Source organism: Pristiophorus japonicus, chromosome 7 (genome assembly GCF_044704955.1).
Source record: "Pristiophorus japonicus isolate sPriJap1 chromosome 7, sPriJap1.hap1, whole genome shotgun sequence".
Lineage (NCBI taxonomy): Eukaryota > Metazoa > Chordata > Chondrichthyes > Pristiophoridae > Pristiophorus > Pristiophorus japonicus.
In genome coordinates this window covers 6,481,769-6,505,134 of record NC_091983.1, presented here as the reverse complement: position 1 = coordinate 6,505,134, position 23,366 = coordinate 6,481,769, and the positions used below count along the sequence as shown (strand labels likewise).

The 23,366-nt window shown below is 50.1% G+C and overlaps 2 non-coding genes across 2 annotated transcripts; both read left to right on the top strand.

The window, feature by feature from the left end:
* Window positions 1-7,671: 7,671 nt before the first annotated feature.
* On the top strand, window positions 7,672-7,743 carry trnam-cau (transfer RNA methionine (anticodon CAU)). Its single transcript has one exon. It is a non-coding gene; the product is annotated as a tRNA-Met (tRNA).
* A 9,020-nt stretch (window positions 7,744-16,763) lies between these two features.
* trnam-cau (transfer RNA methionine (anticodon CAU)) lies at window positions 16,764-16,835 on the top strand. Its single transcript has one exon. It is a non-coding gene; the product is annotated as a tRNA-Met (tRNA).
* The last annotated feature ends 6,531 nt before the right edge of the window (window positions 16,836-23,366 follow it).

The following is a 23,366-nucleotide window of genomic DNA, read 5'->3' as shown; positions in this document are numbered from 1 at the left end:
GATGGAATACAATGTTGGAAAATGTGAGGTCATCCACCTTGGGAAAAAAAAACAGTAAAAGGGAATATTATTTGAATGGGGAGAAATTACAACATGCTGCGGTGCAGAGGGACCTGGGGATCGTTGTGCATGAAACTCTTTTGGAGTTTACCTGTAAAACATAAACATTAATCGGTGCCACCCGACCTGGATGACACACCAGATATTTACAAGGCCCATTTTTTTTCTTTTTTGTGTTTTTTTTTGTGTTTTTCTTTCTTTTTTTTTGGGCACTAAAATCAAATTTTTTTTTTCCTCCAGTGCCCCCTATAAAAGGGGAGGGGGACACTAAAAGCACCGGCAATTAAAACAAATTAAACTTTAAAACGTAAAATCAAATTAAAATTTGGTTGCCGGGTGTGATGATGCACTCCAGTCCCTCCGGTGCCCACCTCTCGCAGAAGGCCGCGAGCGTACCGGTGGACACCGCGTGCTCCATCTCCAAGGACACCCTGGACCGGATGTAAGAGCGGAAGAGAGGCAGGCAGTCAGATTGAACGACCCCCTCGACCGCCCGCTGCCTGGACCGGCTGATGGCACCCTTGGCCGTGCCCAGGAGCAGTCCTACGAGGAGGCCCTCGGACCTACCCGCTCCCCTCCGCACAGGGTGCCCAAAGATCAGGAGAGTGGGACTGAAGTGCAGCCAGAATTTCAGGAGCAGCCCCTTCAAATAATGGAACAGGGGCTGCAACCTCGTGCACTCAATAAAAACATGGAACACGGACTCCTCCAGACCGCAGAAATTGCAGGCGGCCTGGGAGTCCGTGAACCGGCTTAAAAATTTATTGCACGGCACTGCTCCATGCACCACCCTCCAGGCTAAGTCCCCGATGAATAGTGGGAGGACTCCCGCATAGAGTGCCCTCCATCGGGGACCCCCGCCTCCTCCGGACGGCAAGATGGTACGCCATGGCGTGTCCGGATGGCCGCCGAGGATTCCTTGTGCATGAAACTCTTTTAGAATCCCAAAAAGTTAGTTTGCAGGTGCAGCAGGTAATCAGGAAGGCGAATGGAATGTTGGCCTTCATTGCGAGAGGGATGGAGTACAAAAGCCGGGAGGTCCTGCTGCAACTGTACAGGGTATTGGTGAGGCCGCACCTGGAGTACTGTGTGCAGTTTTGGTCACCTTACTTAAGGAAGGATATACTAGCTTTGGAAGGGGTACAGAGATGATTCACTAGGCTGATTTCGGAGATGAGGGGGTTACCTTATGATGATAGATTGAGTAGACTGGGTCTTTACTCGCTGGAGTTCAGAAGGATGAGGGGTGATCTTATAGAAACATTTAAAATAATGAAAGGGATCGACAAGATAAAGGCAGAGAGGTTGTTTCCACTGGTCGAGGAGACGAGAACTAGGGGGCACTACCTCAAAATACGGGGGAGCCAATTTAAAACAGAGTTGAGAAGGAATTTCTTCTCCCAGAGGGTTGTGAATCTGTGGAATTCTCTGCCCAGGGAAGCAGTTGAGGCTAGCTCATTGAATGTATTCAAATCACAGATAGATAGATTTTTAACCAATAAGGGAATTAAGGGTTATGAGGAGCGGGCGGGTAAGTGGAGCTGAGTCCACGGCCAGATCAGCCATGATCTTGTTGAGTGGCGGAGCAGGCTCGAGGGGCTAGATGGCCTACTCCTGTTCCTAATTCTTATGTTCTTGTTCTTATGAATGGTGGTGCAGGCTCGAAGGGCTGAATGGCCTACTCCTGCACCTATTTTCTATGCTTCTTCTATGATGGTATGAGACGTGAATTGGTTAGAATAGACTGGCAAATGATACTTAGAGGGTTGACGGTGGATAGGCAATGGCAAACATTTAAAGATCACATGGATGAACTTCAACAATTGTACATCCCTGTCTGGAGTAAAAATAAAACGGGGAAGGTGGCTCAACCGTGGCTAACAAGAGAAATTAAGGATAGTGTTAAATCCAAGGAAGAGACATATAAATTGGTCAGAAAAAGCAGCAACCTGAGGACTGGGAGAAATTTAGAATTCAGCAGAGGAGGACTAAGGGTTTAATTAGGAGGGGGAAAATAGAGTATGAGAGGAAGCTTGCCAGGAACATAAAAACTGACTGCAAAAGCTTCTATAGATATGTGAAGACAAAAAGATCAGTGAAGACAAACGTAGGTCCCTTGCAGTCAGATTCAGGTGAATTTGTAATGGGGAATAAAGAAATGGCAGACCAATTGAACAAATACTTTGGTTCTGTCTTCACAAAGGAAGACACAAATAACCTTCCGGAAATACTAGGGGACCGAGGGTCTAGTGAGAACGAGGAACTGAAGGATATCCTTATGAGGCAGAAAATTGATGGGATTGAAGGCCGATAAATCCCCGCGGCCTGATAGTCTGCATCCCAGAGTACTTAAGTGGCCCTAGAAATAGTGGATGCGTTGGTGATCATTTTCCAACAGTCTATTGACTCTGGATCAGTTCCAATGGACTGGAGGGTAGCTAATGCAATACCACTTTTTAAAAAAGGAGAGAGCGCGAAAACGGGTAATTGTAGACCGGTTAGCCTGACATCAGTAGTGAGGAAAATGTTGGAATCAGTTATTAAAGATGAAATAACAGTGCATTTGGAAAGCAGTTACAGGATCGGTCCAAGTCAGCATGGATCTATGAAAGGGAAATCATGCTTGACAAATCTTCTGGAATTTTTTGAGGATGTAACTAGTAGAGCGGAGAAGGGAGAACCAGTGGATGTGGTGTATTTGGACTTTCAAAAGGCTTTTGGCAACATCCCACACAAGAGTTGGTGTGCAAAATTAAAGCACATGGTATTGGGGGTAATGTACTGATGTGGATAGAGAACTGGTTGGCAGACAGGAAGCTGAGAGTCGGGATAAACGGGTCCTTTTCAGAATAGCAGGCAGTGACTAGTCGGGTGCCGCAGGGCTCAGTGTTGGGACCCCAGCTATTTACTATATACATTAATGATTTGGATGAAGGAATTGAGTGTAATATCTCCAAGTTTGCAGATGACACTAAACTGGGTGGCGGTGTGAGCTGTGAGGAGGACGCTAAGAGGCTGCAGGGTGACTTGGACAGGTTAGGTGAGTGGGCAAATGCATGGCAGATGCAGTATAATTTAGATAAATGTGAGGTTATCCACTTTGGGGGCAAAAACATGAAGGCAGAATATTGTCTGAATGGCGGCAGATTAGGAAAAGAGGCGGTGCAACGAGGCCTGGGAGTCATGGTACATCAGTCATTGAAAGTTGGCATGCAGGTACAGCAGGCAGTGAAGGCGGCAAACGGTATGTTGGGTTTTGAGTATAGGAGCAGGGAGGTCTTACTGCAGTAGTACAGGGCCTTGGTGAGGCCTCACCTGGAATAGTGTGTTCAGTTTTGGTCTCCTAATCTGAGGAAGGACGTTCTTGCTATTGAGGAGGTGCAGCGAAGGCTCACAGACTGATTCCTGGGATGGCAGGACTGACACATGAGGAGAGACTGGATCGACTGGGCCTGTATTCACTGGAGTTTAGAAGAATGAGAGGGGATCTCATAGAAACATAAAAGATTCTGACGGGACTGGAAGGTTAGATACAGGAAGAATGTTCCCAATGTTGGGGAAGTCCAGAACCAGGGGACACAGTCGAAGGATAAGAGGTAAGCCATTTAGAACTCTTCACTCAGAGAGTTGTTAACCTGTGGAATTCTCTACCGCAGTTGATGCCAGTTTGTTGGATATATTCAAGAGGAAGTTAGATGCGGCTCTTACGGCTAAAGGGATCAAGGGTATGGAGAGAAACCAGGAAAGGGGTACTGAGGTGAATGATCAGCCATGATCTTATTGAATGGCTCAAAGGGCCGAATGGCCTACTCCTGCACCTATTTTTTATGTTTCTATGTTTCAAGAGGCAGAAACCCTTGCCACATTTAAAAAGTACTTGGATGTGCACTGGAAGTGCCACAGCTGGAGTACTGTGTACAATTCTGATCACATTACAGGAAAGTTGTGATTGCACTAGAGAGGGTATCGAGGCTATGGACCAAGAGCTGGAAAGTAGGATTAGGCGGGACAGCATTTTGTTGGCTGGCATGGACACGATGGGCCGAAATGGCCTCTTTCAGTGCTGTAAATTTCGATGATTCTATGAATACTTTAGATAAGGAAGTGAAATAGGTCTGTCACACTTTGGTGAAAATTCATTAACAAAACCATGTTGAAATGCACTCAATGTAGATATTGAAAATCAACCTTATGAATACAAGCTGTGCAACTGAATTCCAAATAGTATTGCTTGCTAATGTGGAGGGTGCCCAGTTAATCAATAAGGTCACGTTTTAGTCATCATCATCATCATAGGCAGTCCCTCAGAATCAAGGAAGACTTGCTTCCACTCTAAAAGTGAGTTCTTTGGTGGCTGTACAGTCCCATACGAGAGCTTCAGACTCTGTCACAGGTGGGACAGATAGTCATTGAGGGAAGGGGTGGGTGGGTAGGTGGGACAGATAGTCATTGAGGGAAGGGGTGGGTGGGTGGGACAGATAGTCATTGAGGGAAGGGGTGGGTGGGTGGGACAGATAGTCATTGAGGGAAGGGGTGGGTGGGTGGGACTGGTTTGCCGCACGATCTTTCTGCTACCTGCGCTTGATTTCTGCACGCTCTCGTCTTTGAGACTCGAGGTGCTCAGCGCCCTCCCCGAGATGTTGCACTTTATCAGGGAGGCTTTGAGGGTGTCCCTTGTAGCGTTTCCTCTGCCCACCTTTGGCTCGTTTGCCAAATCCATTCTTATAGTCAGTTTTATGAACATACAAAAATGACAGACAATAGAGGAGTTGGCTCAGTGAGCCTGTCGCACAAATCTACACTGCAATTTTAAGCATCATAACGTGAAACCAAGGCCCCATCTGCTCGCTCAGTGTGGGTGTAAAGGATCCCACGGCACTATTTTGAAGAGTAGGGGTTATCCCGGTGTCCCAACCAATATTTATCTCTCAATCAACATAACAAAAAGGGTTTATCTGGCCATGACCACATGGCTGTGTGTGGGAGCTTGCTGTGCACAAACTGGCTGCCGTGTTTCCCACATTACAACAGTGACTACACTCCTCAAATACTTCATCGGCTGTAAAGCGCTTTGAGCTGGTCCGGCGGTGGTGAAAGGCGCCATATAAATCCAACTTTCTCTTTCACCAATCAAGCCCGACATTGGGAAAGTGTTGACGGAACAATGTGTTGAACCGAGAGCCGGCCGGCCGGCCGCCCGCCTGGGGCAGGCGCGGGCTGAGCGGGGGGCCGAGGCTCAGCACTCTGTCCCCGGGGCCCGGCACGACGCCCGGACAGGCCGCCGCCTCCTCTCTCCCCTCACACACTCACCCTGCCGCCGCGCCGCCCACTCCCGGCCTGAAGCGGCCCACAGCGTCCGGCTCACCGACATCAGCCGCTCCTCAGGCCTCCGCGGCCGCCGGCTCTCCCCACTGGGGGCAGCACTGAGCGCCCTCCTCACGTCACCCCGTCCACAGTGGGGGGGGGGGAGCTGTCAATCACACCCACTCCACACGTGACACCGGGCCGGACCCCGCCCACAGGGGCAGGAGCTGTCAATCACACCCACTCCACACGTGACACCGGGCCGGACCCCGCCCACAGGGGCAGGAGCTGTCAATCACACCCACTCCACACGTGACACCGGGCCGGACCCCGCCCACAGTGGAGGAGCTGTCAATCACACCCACTCCACACGTGACACCGGGCCGGACCCCGCCCACAGGGGCAGGAGCTGTCAATCACACCCACTCCACACGTGACACCGGGCCGGACCCCGCCCACAGTGGAGGAGCTGTCAATCACACCCATTCCACACGTGACACCGGGCCAGACCCCGACCACAGTGGAGGAGCTGTCAATCACACCCACTCCACACGTGACAGCGGGCCGGACCCCGCCCACAGTGGAGGAGCTGTCAATCACACCCACTCCACACTTGACACCGGGCCGGACCCCGCCCACAGTGGGGGGGAGCTGTCAATCACACCCACTCCACACTTGACACCGGGCCGGACCCCGCCCACAGTGGAGGAGCTGTCAATCACACCCACTCCACACGTGACAGCGGGCCCGACTTCGCCCACAAGCGCGGAGCTATCAATCACAACAATCCCCCACGTGACCCGGCGGCCTGACCCCGCCCACAGGGGAGGACCTGTCAATCACAGCCACTCCGCACGTAACACCGGGCCCGACCCCGCCCACAGGGGAGGAGCTGTCAACCACAGCAATCCACCACGTGACCCCCGCGGCCCGCCCCCGACACTGGAGCAGATGTCAATCACATACAACCGCACGCAGCCCTGTCCCGGCACAAGGAGTTGCGATTCACAAGCTGAGATATGAGCAGCAGAGTGGTGCAGCGGAAGCGTGCTGGGCCCATAACCCAGAGGTCGATGGATCGAAACCATCCTCTGCTAAAGGCAACTTTTAATGTCGGGGCGGCCAACACGTGCACTGCAACTAATCCCAGCCTTGACAAGGATACATCTCTAAAATCATTCTCTTTCAATTAATTGAAGGAGCTTAAGCTTGATATTACTTTTTCCTCTTCTTTTAGTAAATAAGTTTGCTGAGCTGCGAGCAAATCGGAATATGATGCTGTGGCAATAACTGGGACCTGGATCAAAGGGCAGGCCTGGGCCGTAAATATAGCTGGATATCGGGTGCACATGAAAGGTAGCAGTTGGGGTGGCAGTATTGGTTAAGGACAATGTTAGTGTTGACGAGAGAGGATGTCCTGTAAATATTGCTGGATATAGTGTGTTCAGCTTTCGGCCGCCGGAGGAAGACAGTGTTCCAAGATCAGGCCTTCAAATCTGGCACCAAGCTCATGGTGTACAGGGCTGTAGTGATATCCGGCCTCCTGGGTGGCTCAGAGACATGGACCATACACAGCAATCACCTCAAATCGCTGGAGAAATACCACCAACCATGTGCCCGCAACATCCTGCAAATCCCCTGGGAGGATAGACGCATCAACGTCAGTGCTCTCGATCAAGCCAACATCCCCAGCATCGAAGCACTGACCACACTCGACCAGCTCCATTGGGCGGGCCACATTGTCCGCATGCCCGACACAAGACTCCCAAAACAAGCGCTCTACTCGGAATCCGACACGGCAAGTGAGCCGCAGGTAGGCAGTGGGAACGTTTCAAGGACACCCTCAAAGCCTCCTTGATAAAGTGCAACATCCCCACCGACACCTGGGAATCCCTGGCCAAAGACCGTCCTAAGTTGAGGAAGAGCGTCCGGGAGGGCGCTGAGCACCTCGAGGCTCGGCGCCGAGAACATGCAGAAAACAAGCGCAGGCAGCGGAAGGAGCGTGCGGCAAACCAGACTCCCCACCCACCCTTTCCTTTAACCACTGTCTGCCCCAGCTGTGACAGAGACTGTAATTCCTGTATTGGGCTGAACAGCCACCTGAGAACTCACTTTTAGAGTGGAAGCAAGTCTTCCTCGATGTCGAGGGACTGCCTCTGGTGATGACTGGAGCAGTGGTTAATCACGGTCATCCACCACGTGACCCCGCGGCCCAATCCGCTCACTAGAGCAGCTGTCAATCACACGCAACCGCAGCCAGCCATGTCCCAGCACAAGGAGGTGCAATTCATCAGTTCCAAACCCAGCAGCAGAGTGGCGCAGCGGAAGCGTGCTGGGCCCATAACCCAGAGGTCGATGGATCGAAACCATCCTCTGCTAATGTTATTTTTAATGTCGGGGCGGCCAACATTTCCACTGCAACTAATCCCAGCCTTGTCAAGAATTCACGTTTAAAACCATTCTCTTTCAATTAATTTAAGAAGCTTTGGCTGATAGAGCACACTCATAAAATATGAGCTTGATATTAAAAGTCTTCTTTTACTAAATAAGTTTGCTGATCTGCAAGCAAATCGGAATAAGATGCTGTGGCAATAACTGGGATCTGGCTCAAAGGGCAGGCGTGGGCCGTAAATATAGCTGGATATCGGGTGCACATGAATGGTAGCAGTTGGGGTGGCAGTATTGGTTAAGGACAATGTTAGTGTTGACGAGAGAGGATGTCCTGTAAATATTGCTGGATACAGGCTGTTGGGCCTTCGGCCGCCGGAGGAAGACAGTGTTCCAAGATCAGGCTTTCAAATCTGGCACCAAGCTCATGGTATACAGGGCTGTAGTGATATCCGGCCTCCTGGGTGGCTCAGAGACATGGACCATACACAGCAATCACCTCAAATCGCTGGAGAAATACCACAACATCCTGCAAATCCCCTGGGAGGATAGACGCTTCAACGTCAGTGCTCTCGATCAAGCCAACAACCCCAGCATCGAAGCACTGACCACACTCGACCAGCTCCATTGGGCGGGCCACTTTGTCCGCATTCTTAACACAAGACTCCCAAAACAAGCGCTCGACTCGGAATTCCTACAAGGCAAGCGAGCCGCAGGTGGGCAGAGGGAACGTTTCAAGGACACCCTCAAAGCCTCCTTGATAAAGTGCAATGTCCCCACCGACACCTGGGAATCCCTTGCCAAAGATCGTCCTAAGTTGAGGAAGAGCATCCGGGAGGGCGCTGAGCACCTCGAGTCTCGCCGCCGAGAACATGCAGAAACCAAGCGCAGGCAGCGGAAGGAGCATGCGGCAAACCAGACTCCCCACCCACCCTTTCCTTTAACCACTGTCTGCCCCAGCTGTGACAGAGACTGTAATTCCTGTATTGGACTGAACAGCCACCTGAGAACTCACTGTTAGAGTGGAAGCAAGTCTTCCTCGATTTCGAGGGACTGCCTCTGGTGATGACTGGAGCAGTGGTTAATCACGCCCATCCACCACGTGACCCCGCGGCCCAATCCGCTCACTAGAGCAGCTGTCAATCACACGCAACCGCAGCCAGCCATGTCCCAGCACAAGGAGGTGCAATTCATCAGTTCCAAACCCAGCAGCAGAGTGGCGCAGCGGAAGCGTGCTGGGCCCATAACCCAGAGGTCGATGGATCGAAACCATTCTCTGCTAAGTACAATTTTTAATGTCGGGGCGGCCAACATTTCCACTGCAACTAATCCCAGCCATGTAAATAATTCACGTTTAAAATCATTCCCTTTCAATTAATTGAAGGAGCTTTGACTGAGCGAGCACACTGATGAAATATAAGCTTGATATTAAAAGTCTTATTGTCTCCTCTTCTTTTAGTAAATACGTTTGGTAAGCTGCAAGCAAATGGCAAAATGATGCTGTGGCAATAACTGGGACCTGGATCAAAGGGCAGGCATGGGCCGTAAATATTGCTGGATATAGGGTTTTCAGAAAAGATAGCAGCTGGGCTGGCAGTATTGGTTAAGGACAATGTTAGTGTTGACGAGAGAAGATGTCCTGTAAATATTGCTGGATACAGGCTGTTGGGCCTTCGGCCGCCGGAGGAAGACAGTGTTCCAAGATCAGGCTTTCAAATCTGGCACCAAGCTCATGGTGTACAGGGCTGTGCCTCAATGCGAGGAGTATTCGGAATAAGGTGGATGAAATAAGTGCGCAGATAGCAGTTAACGGATACGATGTGATTGGCATCACGGAGATATGGCGCCAGGGTGACCAAGGCTGGCAACTCAACATCCAGGGACATTCAGCATTTCGGAAGGATAGACAGAGAGGAAAAGGAGACGGGGTGACGTTGCTGGTTAAAGAGGAAATTATTGCAATTGTAAGGAAGGACATTAGCTTGGAATTATGGAATCGGTATGGATGGAGCTACAGAATACCAAAGGGCAGAAAACGCTAGTGGGAGTTGTGTACAGGCCACCAAATAGTAGTAGTGAGATTGTGGACAGCATCAAACAAGAAGTAAGGGATGTGTGCACTAAAGGTACAGCAGTAATCATGGGCGACTTTAATCTACATATTGATTGGGCTAACCAAACTGGTAGCAATCTGGTGGAGGAGGATTTCCTGGAGTGTATTAGGGATGGTTTTCTAAACCAATATGTTGAGGAACCAACCAGGGAGCTGGCCATCCTAGACTGGGTGATGTGTAATGAGAAGGGACTAATTAGCAATCTTGTTGTGCGAGGCCCCTTGGGGAAGAGTGACCATTATATGGTAGAATTCCATATTAAGATGGAGAGTGACACAGTTAATTCAGAGACTAGGGTCTTGAACTTAAGGAAAAGGAACTTCGATATACATAGATGACCTGGAAGAGGGAACAGAGTGTAGTGTGAAAAAATTGGCAGATGACACAAAGATTAGTGGGAAAGCGGGTTGTGTAGAGGACACAGAGGCGCTGCAAAGAGATTTGGATAGGTTAAGCGAATGGGCAAAGGTTTGGCAGATGGAATACAATGTTGGAAAATGTGAGGTCATCCACCTTGGGAAAAAAAAACAGTAAAAGGGAATATTATTTGAATGGGGAGAAATTACAACATGCTGCGGTGCAGAGGGACCTGGGGATCGTTGTGCATGAAACTCTTTTGGAGTTTACCTGTAAAACATAAACATTAATCGGTGCCACCCGACCTGGATGACACACCAGATATTTACAAGGCCCATTTTTTTTCTTTTTTGTGTTTTTTTTTGTGTTTTTCTTTCTTTTTTTTTGGGCACTAAAATCAAATTTTTTTTTTCCTCCAGTGCCCCCTATAAAAGGGGAGGGGGACACTAAAAGCACCGGCAATTAAAACAAATTAAACTTTAAAACGTAAAATCAAATTAAAATTTGGTTGCCGGGTGTGATGATGCACTCCAGTCCCTCCGGTGCCCACCTCTCGCAGAAGGCCGCGAGCGTACCGGTGGACACCGCGTGCTCCATCTCCAAGGACACCCTGGACCGGATGTAAGAGCGGAAGAGAGGCAGGCAGTCAGATTGAACGACCCCCTCGACCGCCCGCTGCCTGGACCGGCTGATGGCACCCTTGGCCGTGCCCAGGAGCAGTCCTACGAGGAGGCCCTCGGACCTACCCGCTCCCCTCCGCACAGGGTGCCCAAAGATCAGGAGAGTGGGACTGAAGTGCAGCCAGAATTTCAGGAGCAGCCCCTTCAAATAATGGAACAGGGGCTGCAACCTCGTGCACTCAATAAAAACATGGAACACGGACTCCTCCAGACCGCAGAAATTGCAGGCGGCCTGGGAGTCCGTGAACCGGCTTAAAAATTTATTGCACGGCACTGCTCCATGCACCACCCTCCAGGCTAAGTCCCCGATGAATAGTGGGAGGACTCCCGCATAGAGTGCCCTCCATCGGGGACCCCCGCCTCCTCCGGACGGCAAGATGGTACGCCATGGCGTGTCCGGATGGCCGCCGAGGATTCCTTGTGCATGAAACTCTTTTAGAATCCCAAAAAGTTAGTTTGCAGGTGCAGCAGGTAATCAGGAAGGCGAATGGAATGTTGGCCTTCATTGCGAGAGGGATGGAGTACAAAAGCCGGGAGGTCCTGCTGCAACTGTACAGGGTATTGGTGAGGCCGCACCTGGAGTACTGTGTGCAGTTTTGGTCACCTTACTTAAGGAAGGATATACTAGCTTTGGAAGGGGTACAGAGATGATTCACTAGGCTGATTTCGGAGATGAGGGGGTTACCTTATGATGATAGATTGAGTAGACTGGGTCTTTACTCGCTGGAGTTCAGAAGGATGAGGGGTGATCTTATAGAAACATTTAAAATAATGAAAGGGATCGACAAGATAAAGGCAGAGAGGTTGTTTCCACTGGTCGAGGAGACGAGAACTAGGGGGCACTACCTCAAAATACGGGGGAGCCAATTTAAAACAGAGTTGAGAAGGAATTTCTTCTCCCAGAGGGTTGTGAATCTGTGGAATTCTCTGCCCAGGGAAGCAGTTGAGGCTAGCTCATTGAATGTATTCAAATCACAGATAGATAGATTTTTAACCAATAAGGGAATTAAGGGTTATGAGGAGCGGGCGGGTAAGTGGAGCTGAGTCCACGGCCAGATCAGCCATGATCTTGTTGAGTGGCGGAGCAGGCTCGAGGGGCTAGATGGCCTACTCCTGTTCCTAATTCTTATGTTCTTGTTCTTATGAATGGTGGTGCAGGCTCGAAGGGCTGAATGGCCTACTCCTGCACCTATTTTCTATGCTTCTTCTATGATGGTATGAGACGTGAATTGGTTAGAATAGACTGGCAAATGATACTTAGAGGGTTGACGGTGGATAGGCAATGGCAAACATTTAAAGATCACATGGATGAACTTCAACAATTGTACATCCCTGTCTGGAGTAAAAATAAAACGGGGAAGGTGGCTCAACCGTGGCTAACAAGAGAAATTAAGGATAGTGTTAAATCCAAGGAAGAGACATATAAATTGGTCAGAAAAAGCAGCAACCTGAGGACTGGGAGAAATTTAGAATTCAGCAGAGGAGGACTAAGGGTTTAATTAGGAGGGGGAAAATAGAGTATGAGAGGAAGCTTGCCAGGAACATAAAAACTGACTGCAAAAGCTTCTATAGATATGTGAAGACAAAAAGATCAGTGAAGACAAACGTAGGTCCCTTGCAGTCAGATTCAGGTGAATTTGTAATGGGGAATAAAGAAATGGCAGACCAATTGAACAAATACTTTGGTTCTGTCTTCACAAAGGAAGACACAAATAACCTTCCGGAAATACTAGGGGACCGAGGGTCTAGTGAGAACGAGGAACTGAAGGATATCCTTATGAGGCAGAAAATTGATGGGATTGAAGGCCGATAAATCCCCGCGGCCTGATAGTCTGCATCCCAGAGTACTTAAGTGGCCCTAGAAATAGTGGATGCGTTGGTGATCATTTTCCAACAGTCTATTGACTCTGGATCAGTTCCAATGGACTGGAGGGTAGCTAATGCAATACCACTTTTTAAAAAAGGAGAGAGCGCGAAAACGGGTAATTGTAGACCGGTTAGCCTGACATCAGTAGTGAGGAAAATGTTGGAATCAGTTATTAAAGATGAAATAACAGTGCATTTGGAAAGCAGTTACAGGATCGGTCCAAGTCAGCATGGATCTATGAAAGGGAAATCATGCTTGACAAATCTTCTGGAATTTTTTGAGGATGTAACTAGTAGAGCGGAGAAGGGAGAACCAGTGGATGTGGTGTATTTGGACTTTCAAAAGGCTTTTGGCAACATCCCACACAAGAGTTGGTGTGCAAAATTAAAGCACATGGTATTGGGGGTAATGTACTGATGTGGATAGAGAACTGGTTGGCAGACAGGAAGCTGAGAGTCGGGATAAACGGGTCCTTTTCAGAATAGCAGGCAGTGACTAGTCGGGTGCCGCAGGGCTCAGTGTTGGGACCCCAGCTATTTACTATATACATTAATGATTTGGATGAAGGAATTGAGTGTAATATCTCCAAGTTTGCAGATGACACTAAACTGGGTGGCGGTGTGAGCTGTGAGGAGGACGCTAAGAGGCTGCAGGGTGACTTGGACAGGTTAGGTGAGTGGGCAAATGCATGGCAGATGCAGTATAATTTAGATAAATGTGAGGTTATCCACTTTGGGGGCAAAAACATGAAGGCAGAATATTGTCTGAATGGCGGCAGATTAGGAAAAGAGGCGGTGCAACGAGGCCTGGGAGTCATGGTACATCAGTCATTGAAAGTTGGCATGCAGGTACAGCAGGCAGTGAAGGCGGCAAACGGTATGTTGGGTTTTGAGTATAGGAGCAGGGAGGTCTTACTGCAGTAGTACAGGGCCTTGGTGAGGCCTCACCTGGAATAGTGTGTTCAGTTTTGGTCTCCTAATCTGAGGAAGGACGTTCTTGCTATTGAGGAGGTGCAGCGAAGGCTCACAGACTGATTCCTGGGATGGCAGGACTGACACATGAGGAGAGACTGGATCGACTGGGCCTGTATTCACTGGAGTTTAGAAGAATGAGAGGGGATCTCATAGAAACATAAAAGATTCTGACGGGACTGGAAGGTTAGATACAGGAAGAATGTTCCCAATGTTGGGGAAGTCCAGAACCAGGGGACACAGTCGAAGGATAAGAGGTAAGCCATTTAGAACTCTTCACTCAGAGAGTTGTTAACCTGTGGAATTCTCTACCGCAGTTGATGCCAGTTTGTTGGATATATTCAAGAGGAAGTTAGATGCGGCTCTTACGGCTAAAGGGATCAAGGGTATGGAGAGAAACCAGGAAAGGGGTACTGAGGTGAATGATCAGCCATGATCTTATTGAATGGCTCAAAGGGCCGAATGGCCTACTCCTGCACCTATTTTTTATGTTTCTATGTTTCAAGAGGCAGAAACCCTTGCCACATTTAAAAAGTACTTGGATGTGCACTGGAAGTGCCACAGCTGGAGTACTGTGTACAATTCTGATCACATTACAGGAAAGTTGTGATTGCACTAGAGAGGGTATCGAGGCTATGGACCAAGAGCTGGAAAGTAGGATTAGGCGGGACAGCATTTTGTTGGCTGGCATGGACACGATGGGCCGAAATGGCCTCTTTCAGTGCTGTAAATTTCGATGATTCTATGAATACTTTAGATAAGGAAGTGAAATAGGTCTGTCACACTTTGGTGAAAATTCATTAACAAAACCATGTTGAAATGCACTCAATGTAGATATTGAAAATCAACCTTATGAATACAAGCTGTGCAACTGAATTCCAAATAGTATTGCTTGCTAATGTGGAGGGTGCCCAGTTAATCAATAAGGTCACGTTTTAGTCATCATCATCATCATAGGCAGTCCCTCAGAATCAAGGAAGACTTGCTTCCACTCTAAAAGTGAGTTCTTTGGTGGCTGTACAGTCCCATACGAGAGCTTCAGACTCTGTCACAGGTGGGACAGATAGTCATTGAGGGAAGGGGTGGGTGGGTAGGTGGGACAGATAGTCATTGAGGGAAGGGGTGGGTGGGTAGGTGGGACAGATAGTCATTGAGGGAAGGGAAGGGGTGGGTGGGTGGGACTGGTTTGCCGCACGATCTTTCTGCTACCTGCGCTTGGTTTCTGCACGCTCTCGTCTTTGAGACTCGAGGTGCTCAGCGCCCTCCCCGGATGCACTTCCTCCACTTCGGGCGGTCTTGGGCCAGGGACTCCCAGGTGTCGGTGGAGATGTTGCACTTTATCAGGGAGGCTTTGAGGGTGTCCCTTGTAGCGTTTCCTCTGCCCACCTTTGGCTCGTTTGCCAAATCCATTCTTATAGTCAGTTTTATGAACATACAAAAATGACAGACAATAGAGGAGTTGGCTCAGTGAGCCTGTCGCACAAATCTACACTGCAATTTTAAGCATCATAACGTGAAACCAAGGCCCCATCTGCTCGCTCAGTGGGGGTGTAAAGGATCCCACGGCACTATTTTGAAGAGTAGGGGTTATCCCGGTGTCCCAACCAATATTTATCTCTCAATCAACATAACAAAAAGGGTTTATCTGGCCATGACCACATGGCTGTGTGTGGGAGCTTGCTGTGCACAAACTGGCTGCCGTGTTTCCCACATTACAACAGTGACTACACTCCTCAAGTACTTCATCGGCTGTAAAGCGCTTTGAGCTGGTCCGGCGGTGGTGAAAGGCGCCATATAAATCCAACTTTCTCTTTCACCAATCAAGCCCGACATTGGGAAAGTGTTGACGGAACAATGTGTTGAACCGAGAGCCGGCCGGCCGGCCGCCCGCCTGGGGCAGGCGCGGGCTGAGCGGGGGGCCGAGGCTCAGCACTCTGTCCCCGGGGCCCGGCACGACGCCCGGACAGGCCGCCGCCTCCTCTCTCCCCTCACACACTCACCCTGCCGCCGCCGCGCCGCCCACTCCCGGCCTGAAGCGGCCCACAGCGTCCGGCTCACCGACATCAGCCGCTCCTCAGGCCTCCGCGGCCGCCGGCTCTCCCCACTGGGGGCAGCACTGAGCGCCCTCCTCACGTCACCCCGTCCACAGTGGGGGGGGGGAGCTGTCAATCACACCCACTCCACACGTGACACCGGGCCGGACCCCGCCCACAGTGGAGGAGCTGTCAATCACACCCACTCCACACGTGACACCGGGCCGGACCCCGCCCACAGGGGCAGGAGCTGTCAATCACACCCACTCCACACGTGACAGCGGGCCGGACCCCGCCCACAGTGGGGGGGGAGCTGTCAATCACACCCACTCCACACGTGACACCGGGCCGGACCCCGCCCACAGTGGGGGGGAGCTGTCAATCACACCCACTCCACACGTGACACCGGGCCGGACCCCGCCCACAGTGGAGGAGCTGTCAATCACACCCACTCCACACGTGACAGCAGGCCCGACTACGCCCACAAACGCGGAGCTATCAATCACAACAATCCCCCACGTGACCCTGCGGCCTGACCCCGCCCACAGGGGAGGACCTGTCAATCACAGCCACTCCGCACGTAACACCGGGCCCGACCCCGCCCACAGGGGAGGAGCTGTCAACCACAGCAATCCACCACGTGACACCGGGCCCGACCCCGCCCACAGGGGCAGGAGCTGTCAATCACAGCCACTCCACACGTGACACCGACCCCGATCCCGCCCACAGAGGAGGAGATGTCAATCACACCCACTCCACACGTGACACTGGGCCCGACCCCGCCCACAGGGGAGGAGCTGACAATCACAGTCAGTCCACACGTGACACACGGCCAGACCCGCCCATAGGGGAGGAGCTGTCAATCACAGCAATTGACCACGTGACCCCCGCGGCCCGCCCCCGACATTGGAGCAGATGTCAATCACATACAACCGCACGCAGCCCTGTCCCGGCACAAGGAGTTGCGATTCACAAGCTGAAATATGAGCAGCAGAGTGGCGCAGCGGAAGCGTGCTGGGCCCATAACCCAGAGGTCGATGGATCGAAACCATCCTCTGCTAAAGGCAACTTTTAATGTCGGGGCGGCCAACACTTGCACTGCAACTAATCCCAGCCTTGACAAGGATACATCTCTAAATCATTCTCTTTCAATTAATTGAAGGAGCTTGGGCTGAGAGAGCACACTCATAAAATATAAGCTTGATATTACTTTTTCCTCTTCTTTTACTAAGTAAGTTTGCTGAGCTGCGAGCAAATCGGAATATGATGCTGTGGCAATAACTGGGATCTGGCTCAAAGGGCAGGCGTGGGCCGTAAATATAGCTGGGTATCGGGTGCACATGAATGGTAGCAGTTGGGGTGGCAGTATTGGTTAAGGACAATGTTAGTGTTGACGAGAGAGGATGTCCTGTAAATATTGCAGGATACAGGCTGTTGGGCCTTCGGCCGCCGGAGGAAGACAGTGTTCCAAGATCAGGCCTTCAAATCTGGCACCAAGCTCATGGTGTACAGGGCTGTAGTGATATCCGGCCTCCTGGGTGGCTCAGAGACATGGACCATACACAGCAATCACCTCAAATCGCTGGAGAAATACCACAACATCCTGCAAATCCCCTGGGAGGATAGACGCTTCAACGTCAGTGCTCTCGATCAAGCCAACATCCCCAAAATCGAAGCACTGACCACACTCGACCAGCTCCATTGGGCGGGCCACATTGTCCGCAATCTCGACACAAGACTCCCAAAACAAGCGCTCTACTAGGAATCCTACACGGCAAGTGAGCCGCAGGTGGGCAGAGGGAACGTTTCAAGGACATCCTCAAAGCCTCCTTGATAAAGTGCAACATCCCCACCGACACCTGGGAATCTCTTCCAAAGAGCGCCCTAAGTGGAGGAAGAGCATCCGGGAGGGCGCTGAGCACCTCGAGTCTCGCCGCCGAGAACATACAGAAAACAAGCGCAGGCAGCGGAAGGAGCGTGCGGCAAACCAGACTCCCCACCCACCCTTTCCTTTAACCACTGTCTACCCCAGCTGTGACAGAGACTGTAATTCCTGTATTGGACTGAACAGCCACCTGAGAACTCACATTTCGAGTGGAAGCAAGTGTTCCTCGATTTCGAGGGACTGCCTCTGGTGATGACTGGAGCAGTGGTTAATCACGCCCATCCACCACGTGACCCCGCGGCCCAATCCGCTCACTAGAGCAGCTGTCAATCACACGCAACCGCAGCCAGCCATGTCCCAGCACAAGGAGGTGCAATTCATCAGTTCCAAAACCAGCAGCAGAGTGGTGCAGCGGAAGCGTGCTGGGCCCATAACCCAGAGGTCGATGGATCGAAACCATCCTCTGCTAAAGACAACTTTTAATGTGGTTGCAGCCAACACATGCACTGCAACTAATCCCAGCCTTGACAAGGATACATCTCTAAAATAGCTTTGGCTGATAGAGCACACTCATAAAATATGAGCTTGATATTAAAAGTCTTATTGTTTCCTCTTCTTTTACTAAATAAGTTTGCTGATCTGCAAGCAAATCGGAATATGATGCTGTGGCAATAACTGGGACCTGGCTCAAAGGGCAGGCGTGGGCCGTAAATATAGCTGGATATCGGGTGCACATGAATGGTAGCAGTTGGGGTGGCAGTATTGGTTAAGGACAATGTTAGTGTTGACGAGAGAGGATGTCCTGTAAATATTGCTGGATACAGGCTGTTGGGCCTTCGGCCGCCGGAGGAAGACAGTGTTCCAAGATCAGGCTTTCAAATCTGGCACCAAGCTCATGGTGTACAGGGCTGTAGTGATATCCGGCCTCCTGGGTGGCTCAGAGACATGGACCATACACAGCAATCACCTCAAATCGCTGGAGAAATACCACCAACCATGTGCCCGCAACATCCTGCAAATCCCCTGGGAGGATAGACGCTTCAACGTCAGTGCTCTCGATCAATCCAACATCCCCAGCATCGAAGCACTGACCACACTCGACCAGCTCCATTGGGCGGGCCACATTGTCCGCAATCTCGACACAAGACTCCCAAAACAAGCGCTCTACTAGGAATCCTACACGGCAAGTGAGCCGCAGGTGGGCAGTGGGAACGTTTCAAGGACATCCTCAAAGCCTCCTTGATAAAGTGCAACATCCCCACCGACACCTGGGAATCCCTGGCCAAAGACTGTCCTAAGTTGAGGAAGAGCGTCCGGGAGGGCGCTGAGCACCTCAAGTCTCGGCGCCGAGAACATGCAGAAACCAAGCGCAGGCAGCGGAAGGAGCGTGCGGCAAACCAGACTCCCCACCCACCCTTTCCTTTAACCACTGTCTGCCCCAGTTGTGACAGAGAATGTAATTCCTGTATTGGACTGAACAGCCACCTGAGAACTCACATTTAGAGTGGAAGCAAGTCTTCCTCGATTTCGAGGGACTGCCTCTGGTGATGACTGGAGCAGTGGTTAATCACGGTCATCCACCACGTGACCCCGCGGCCCGATCCGCTCACTGGAGCAGCTGTCAATCACACGCAACCGCAGCCAGCCATGTCCCAGCACAAGGAGGTGCAATTCATCAGTTCCAAAACCAGCAGCAGAGTGGTGCAGCGGAAGCGTGCTGGGCCCATAACCCAGAGGTCGATGGATCGAAACCATCCTCTGCTAATGTTATTTTTAATGTCGGGGCGGCCAACATTTCCACTGCAACTAATCCCAGCCTTGTCAAGAATTCACGTTTAAAACCATTCTCTTTCAATTAATTTAAGAAGCTTTGACTGATAGAGCACACGGATAAAATATAAGCTTGATATTAAAAGTCTTATTGTCTCCTCTTCTTTTAGTAAATACGTTTGCTGAGCTGCAAGCAAATGGGAAAATGATTCTGTGGCAATAACTGGGGCCTGGCTCAAAGGGCAGGCGTGGGCCGTAAATATAGCTGGATATCGGGTGTACATGAATGGTAGCAGTTGGGGTGGCAGTATTGGTTAAGGACAATGTTAGTGTTGACGAGAGAGGATGTCCTGTAAATATTGCTGGATACAGGCTGTTGGGCCTTCGGCCGCCGGAGGAAGACAGTGTTCCAAGATCAGGCCTTCAAATCTGGCACCAAGCTCATGGTGTACAGGGCTGTAGTGATATCCGGCCTCCTGGGTGGCTCAGAGACATGGACCATACACAGCAATCACCTCAAATCGCTGGAGAAATACCACAACATCCTGCAAATCCCCTGGGAGGATAGACGCTTCAACGTCAGTGCTCTCGATCAATCCAACATCCCCAGCATCGAAGCACTGACCACACTCGACCAGCTCCATTGGGCGGGCCACATTGTCCGCAATCTCGACACAAGACTCCCAAAACAAGCGCTCTACTCGGAATTCCTACAAGGCAAGCGAGCCGCAGGTGGGCAGAGGGAACGTTTCAAGGACACCCTCAAAGCCTCCTTGATAAAGTGCAATGTCCCCACCGACACCTGGGAATCCCTGGCCAAAGATCGTCCTAAGTTGAGGAAGAGCGTCCGGGAGGGCGCTGAGCACCTCGAGTCTCATCGCCGAGAGCATGCAGAAACCAAGCGCAGGCAGCGGAAGGAGCGTGCGGCAAACCAGACTCCCCACCCACCCTTTCCTTTAACCACTGTCTGCCCCAGCTGTGACAGAGACTGCAATTCCTGTATTGGACTGTACAGCCACCTGAGAACTCACTGTTAGAGTGGAAGCAAGTCTTCCTCGATTTCGAGGGACTGCCTCTGGTGATGACTGGAGCAGTGGTTAATCACGCCCATCCACCACGTGACCCCGCGGCCCAATCCGCTCACTAGAGCAGCTGTCAATCACACGCAACCGCAGCCAGCCATGTCCCAGCACAAGGAGGTGCAATTCATCAGTTCCAAAACCAGCAGCAGAGTGGTGCAGCGGAAGCGTGCTGGGCCCATAACCCAGAGGTCAATGGATCGAAACCATTCTCTACTAAGTACAATTTTTAATGTCGGGGCGGCCAACATTTCCACTGCAACTAATCCCAGCCATGTAAATAATTCACGTTTAAAATCATTCCCTTTCAATTAATTGAAGGAGCTTTGACTGAGCGAGCACACTGATGAAATATAAGCTTGATATTAAAAGTCTTATTGTCTCCTCTTCTTTTAGTAAATACGTTTGGTAAGCTGCAAGCAAATGGCAAAATGATGCTGTGGCAATAACTGGGACCTGGATCAAAGGGCAGGCATGGACCGTAAATATTGCTGGATATAGGGTTTTCAGAAAAGATAGCAGCTGGGCTGGCAGTATTGGTTAAGGACAATGTTAGTGTTGACGAGAGAGGATGTCCTGTAAATATTGCTGGATACAGGCTGTTGGGCCTTCGGCCGCCGGAGGAAGACAGTGTTCCAAGATCAGGCTTTCAAATCTGGCACCAAGCTCATGGTGTACAGGGCTGTGCCTCAATGCGAGGAGTATTCGGAATAAGGTGGATGAAATAAGTGCGCAGATAGCAGTTAACGGATACGATGTGATTGGCATCACGGAGATATGGCGCCAGGGTGACCAAGGCTGGCAACTCAACATCCAGGGACATTCAGCATTTCGGAAGGATAGACAGAGAGGAAAAGGAGACGGGGTGACGTTGCTGGTTAAAGAGGAAATTATTGCAATTGTAAGGAAGGACATTAGCTTGGAATTATGGAATCGGTATGGATGGAGCTACAGAATACCAAAGGGCAGAAAACGCTAGTGGGAGTTGTGTACAGGCCACCAAATAGTAGTAATGAGATTGTGGACAGCATCAAACAAGAAGTAAGGGATGTGTGCACTAAAGGTACAGCAGTAATCATGGGCGACTTTAATCTACATATTGATTGGGCTAACCAAACTGGTAGCAATCTGGTGGAGGAGGATTTCCTGGAGTGTATTAGGGATGGTTTTCTAAACCAATATGTTGAGGAACCAACCAGGGAGCTGGCCATCCTAGACTGGGTGATGTGTAATGAGAAGGGACTAATTAGCAATCTTGTTGTGCGAGGCCCCTTGGGGAAGAGTGACCATAATATGGTAGAATTCTTTATTAAGATGGAGAGTGACAAAGTTAATTCAGAAACTAGGATCCTGAACTTAAGGAAATGTAACTTTGATGGTATGAGGCGCGAATTGGCTCGATTAGAGTGGCAAATGATACTTAAAGGGTGTAGAATTTACCAATATTTCGCAAAGATTCCTGATACCTTTCCCCTGCAGAGGAGAAGAACCCCTTTCTGGACTTTTAAAATGCATTCATGGAGACCTTCCCCGAGTGTTTGGACTCATAGGGAAGAGAATTTAATTTGGAACTATCAACCAGAAAGTTAGAAATCCTAAAGTGCACATGGAAGAAACAACGAACTTTAATCAAATTTGGGATTTTTAAAAGATGGATGTTGGTTCGGCAAGAAAAGGGGTGGGGTCAATCTCTAAAGGCCCAGTTTGGACATTGGAGCTAATCAAATTGTCTGGGAACTGTTTTCTCTCGAAAACTTGCCCCGAGAAAACATTAGCATTCAACCAATGGAAGAAACATTATCACCCCACCCAGAGGATCGAAATGTCACCTGTTCAACAGGCATAGAAATATCTGGCTCAGGCCAGACTAGCACAATGGACGAGAGCTGATCAACTTCGAAAAGCCTATTAACGCCAGATTAAAACCACTTAGTCAAGTTTCAGTTAGCTGGGCTGGACAATCGCAACAAAGAGCTGGGCAAGATTCCGGGGGGGGGAGGGGGGCGTGGAGATAAGAAAGCTTTTTTGGGATATAACTATTCCCCAATTTTACAAGGAAAAACTAACAGAACACAGACTCGAAATCACACAGACTCGAACAAGGACACAGACTGGAACACAGACACAGACACAAGCAGCCTGCTTCATCTACAGTGAAGAAATGGAATAGTGAAGGAAACTACCAGAACTCATCAGGAACTGACTGAGCACGAGGCCCAGGAAACGGAAGGTTGTCAGCAACCAAATTGACAACCACTCTACAATCTACTTCTGAATGACCCAACGGGGGAGAAATTACCAAAAGGGACTAACTAAAACTATTCCGAAGAAAGTGGGTACTTACCCCATACATCCAAAACGCAACTTAGCGCATCAACGGACGCACCCCAACCGAAGACTACGCAGTCCGAAGTCCTCTCCTCCGACCGGGGTACGGCTCGCCTAGAAAGCCAAGTACAGCGAACCCCGAAACCGCGATTCACCGGCAACTGTCTAAAGGGATTGGTGAGCATGGCCCCTGAAACCCCAGAGCTATAACTTCGTTAGTTCGGGGAATTGGGACAGGGGGAGGCAGGGATAACTTGTCTAAATGTACCTGCATTCTCCTCTTTACCCCATTTAGAGTTTAAGCTGTATTCTTTTCCTCACAGGCTGTAATTTGACATTTTATTCAATGTGTTGTACCCCTCAGTGTGTATTGGTCTGTGGGTGTTATTAAAGGTGTGCCTTTTACTTCTTTTTAAAGACAATAAAGCCATTCCTACTTCCTACCTTGAAACCGATTGTCTGTCCAAGTCTGTCACAGTCCCTTCATAATTCCAGTGTCTAGAACCAAGGGTGTGGGAGCGATTCGGAAC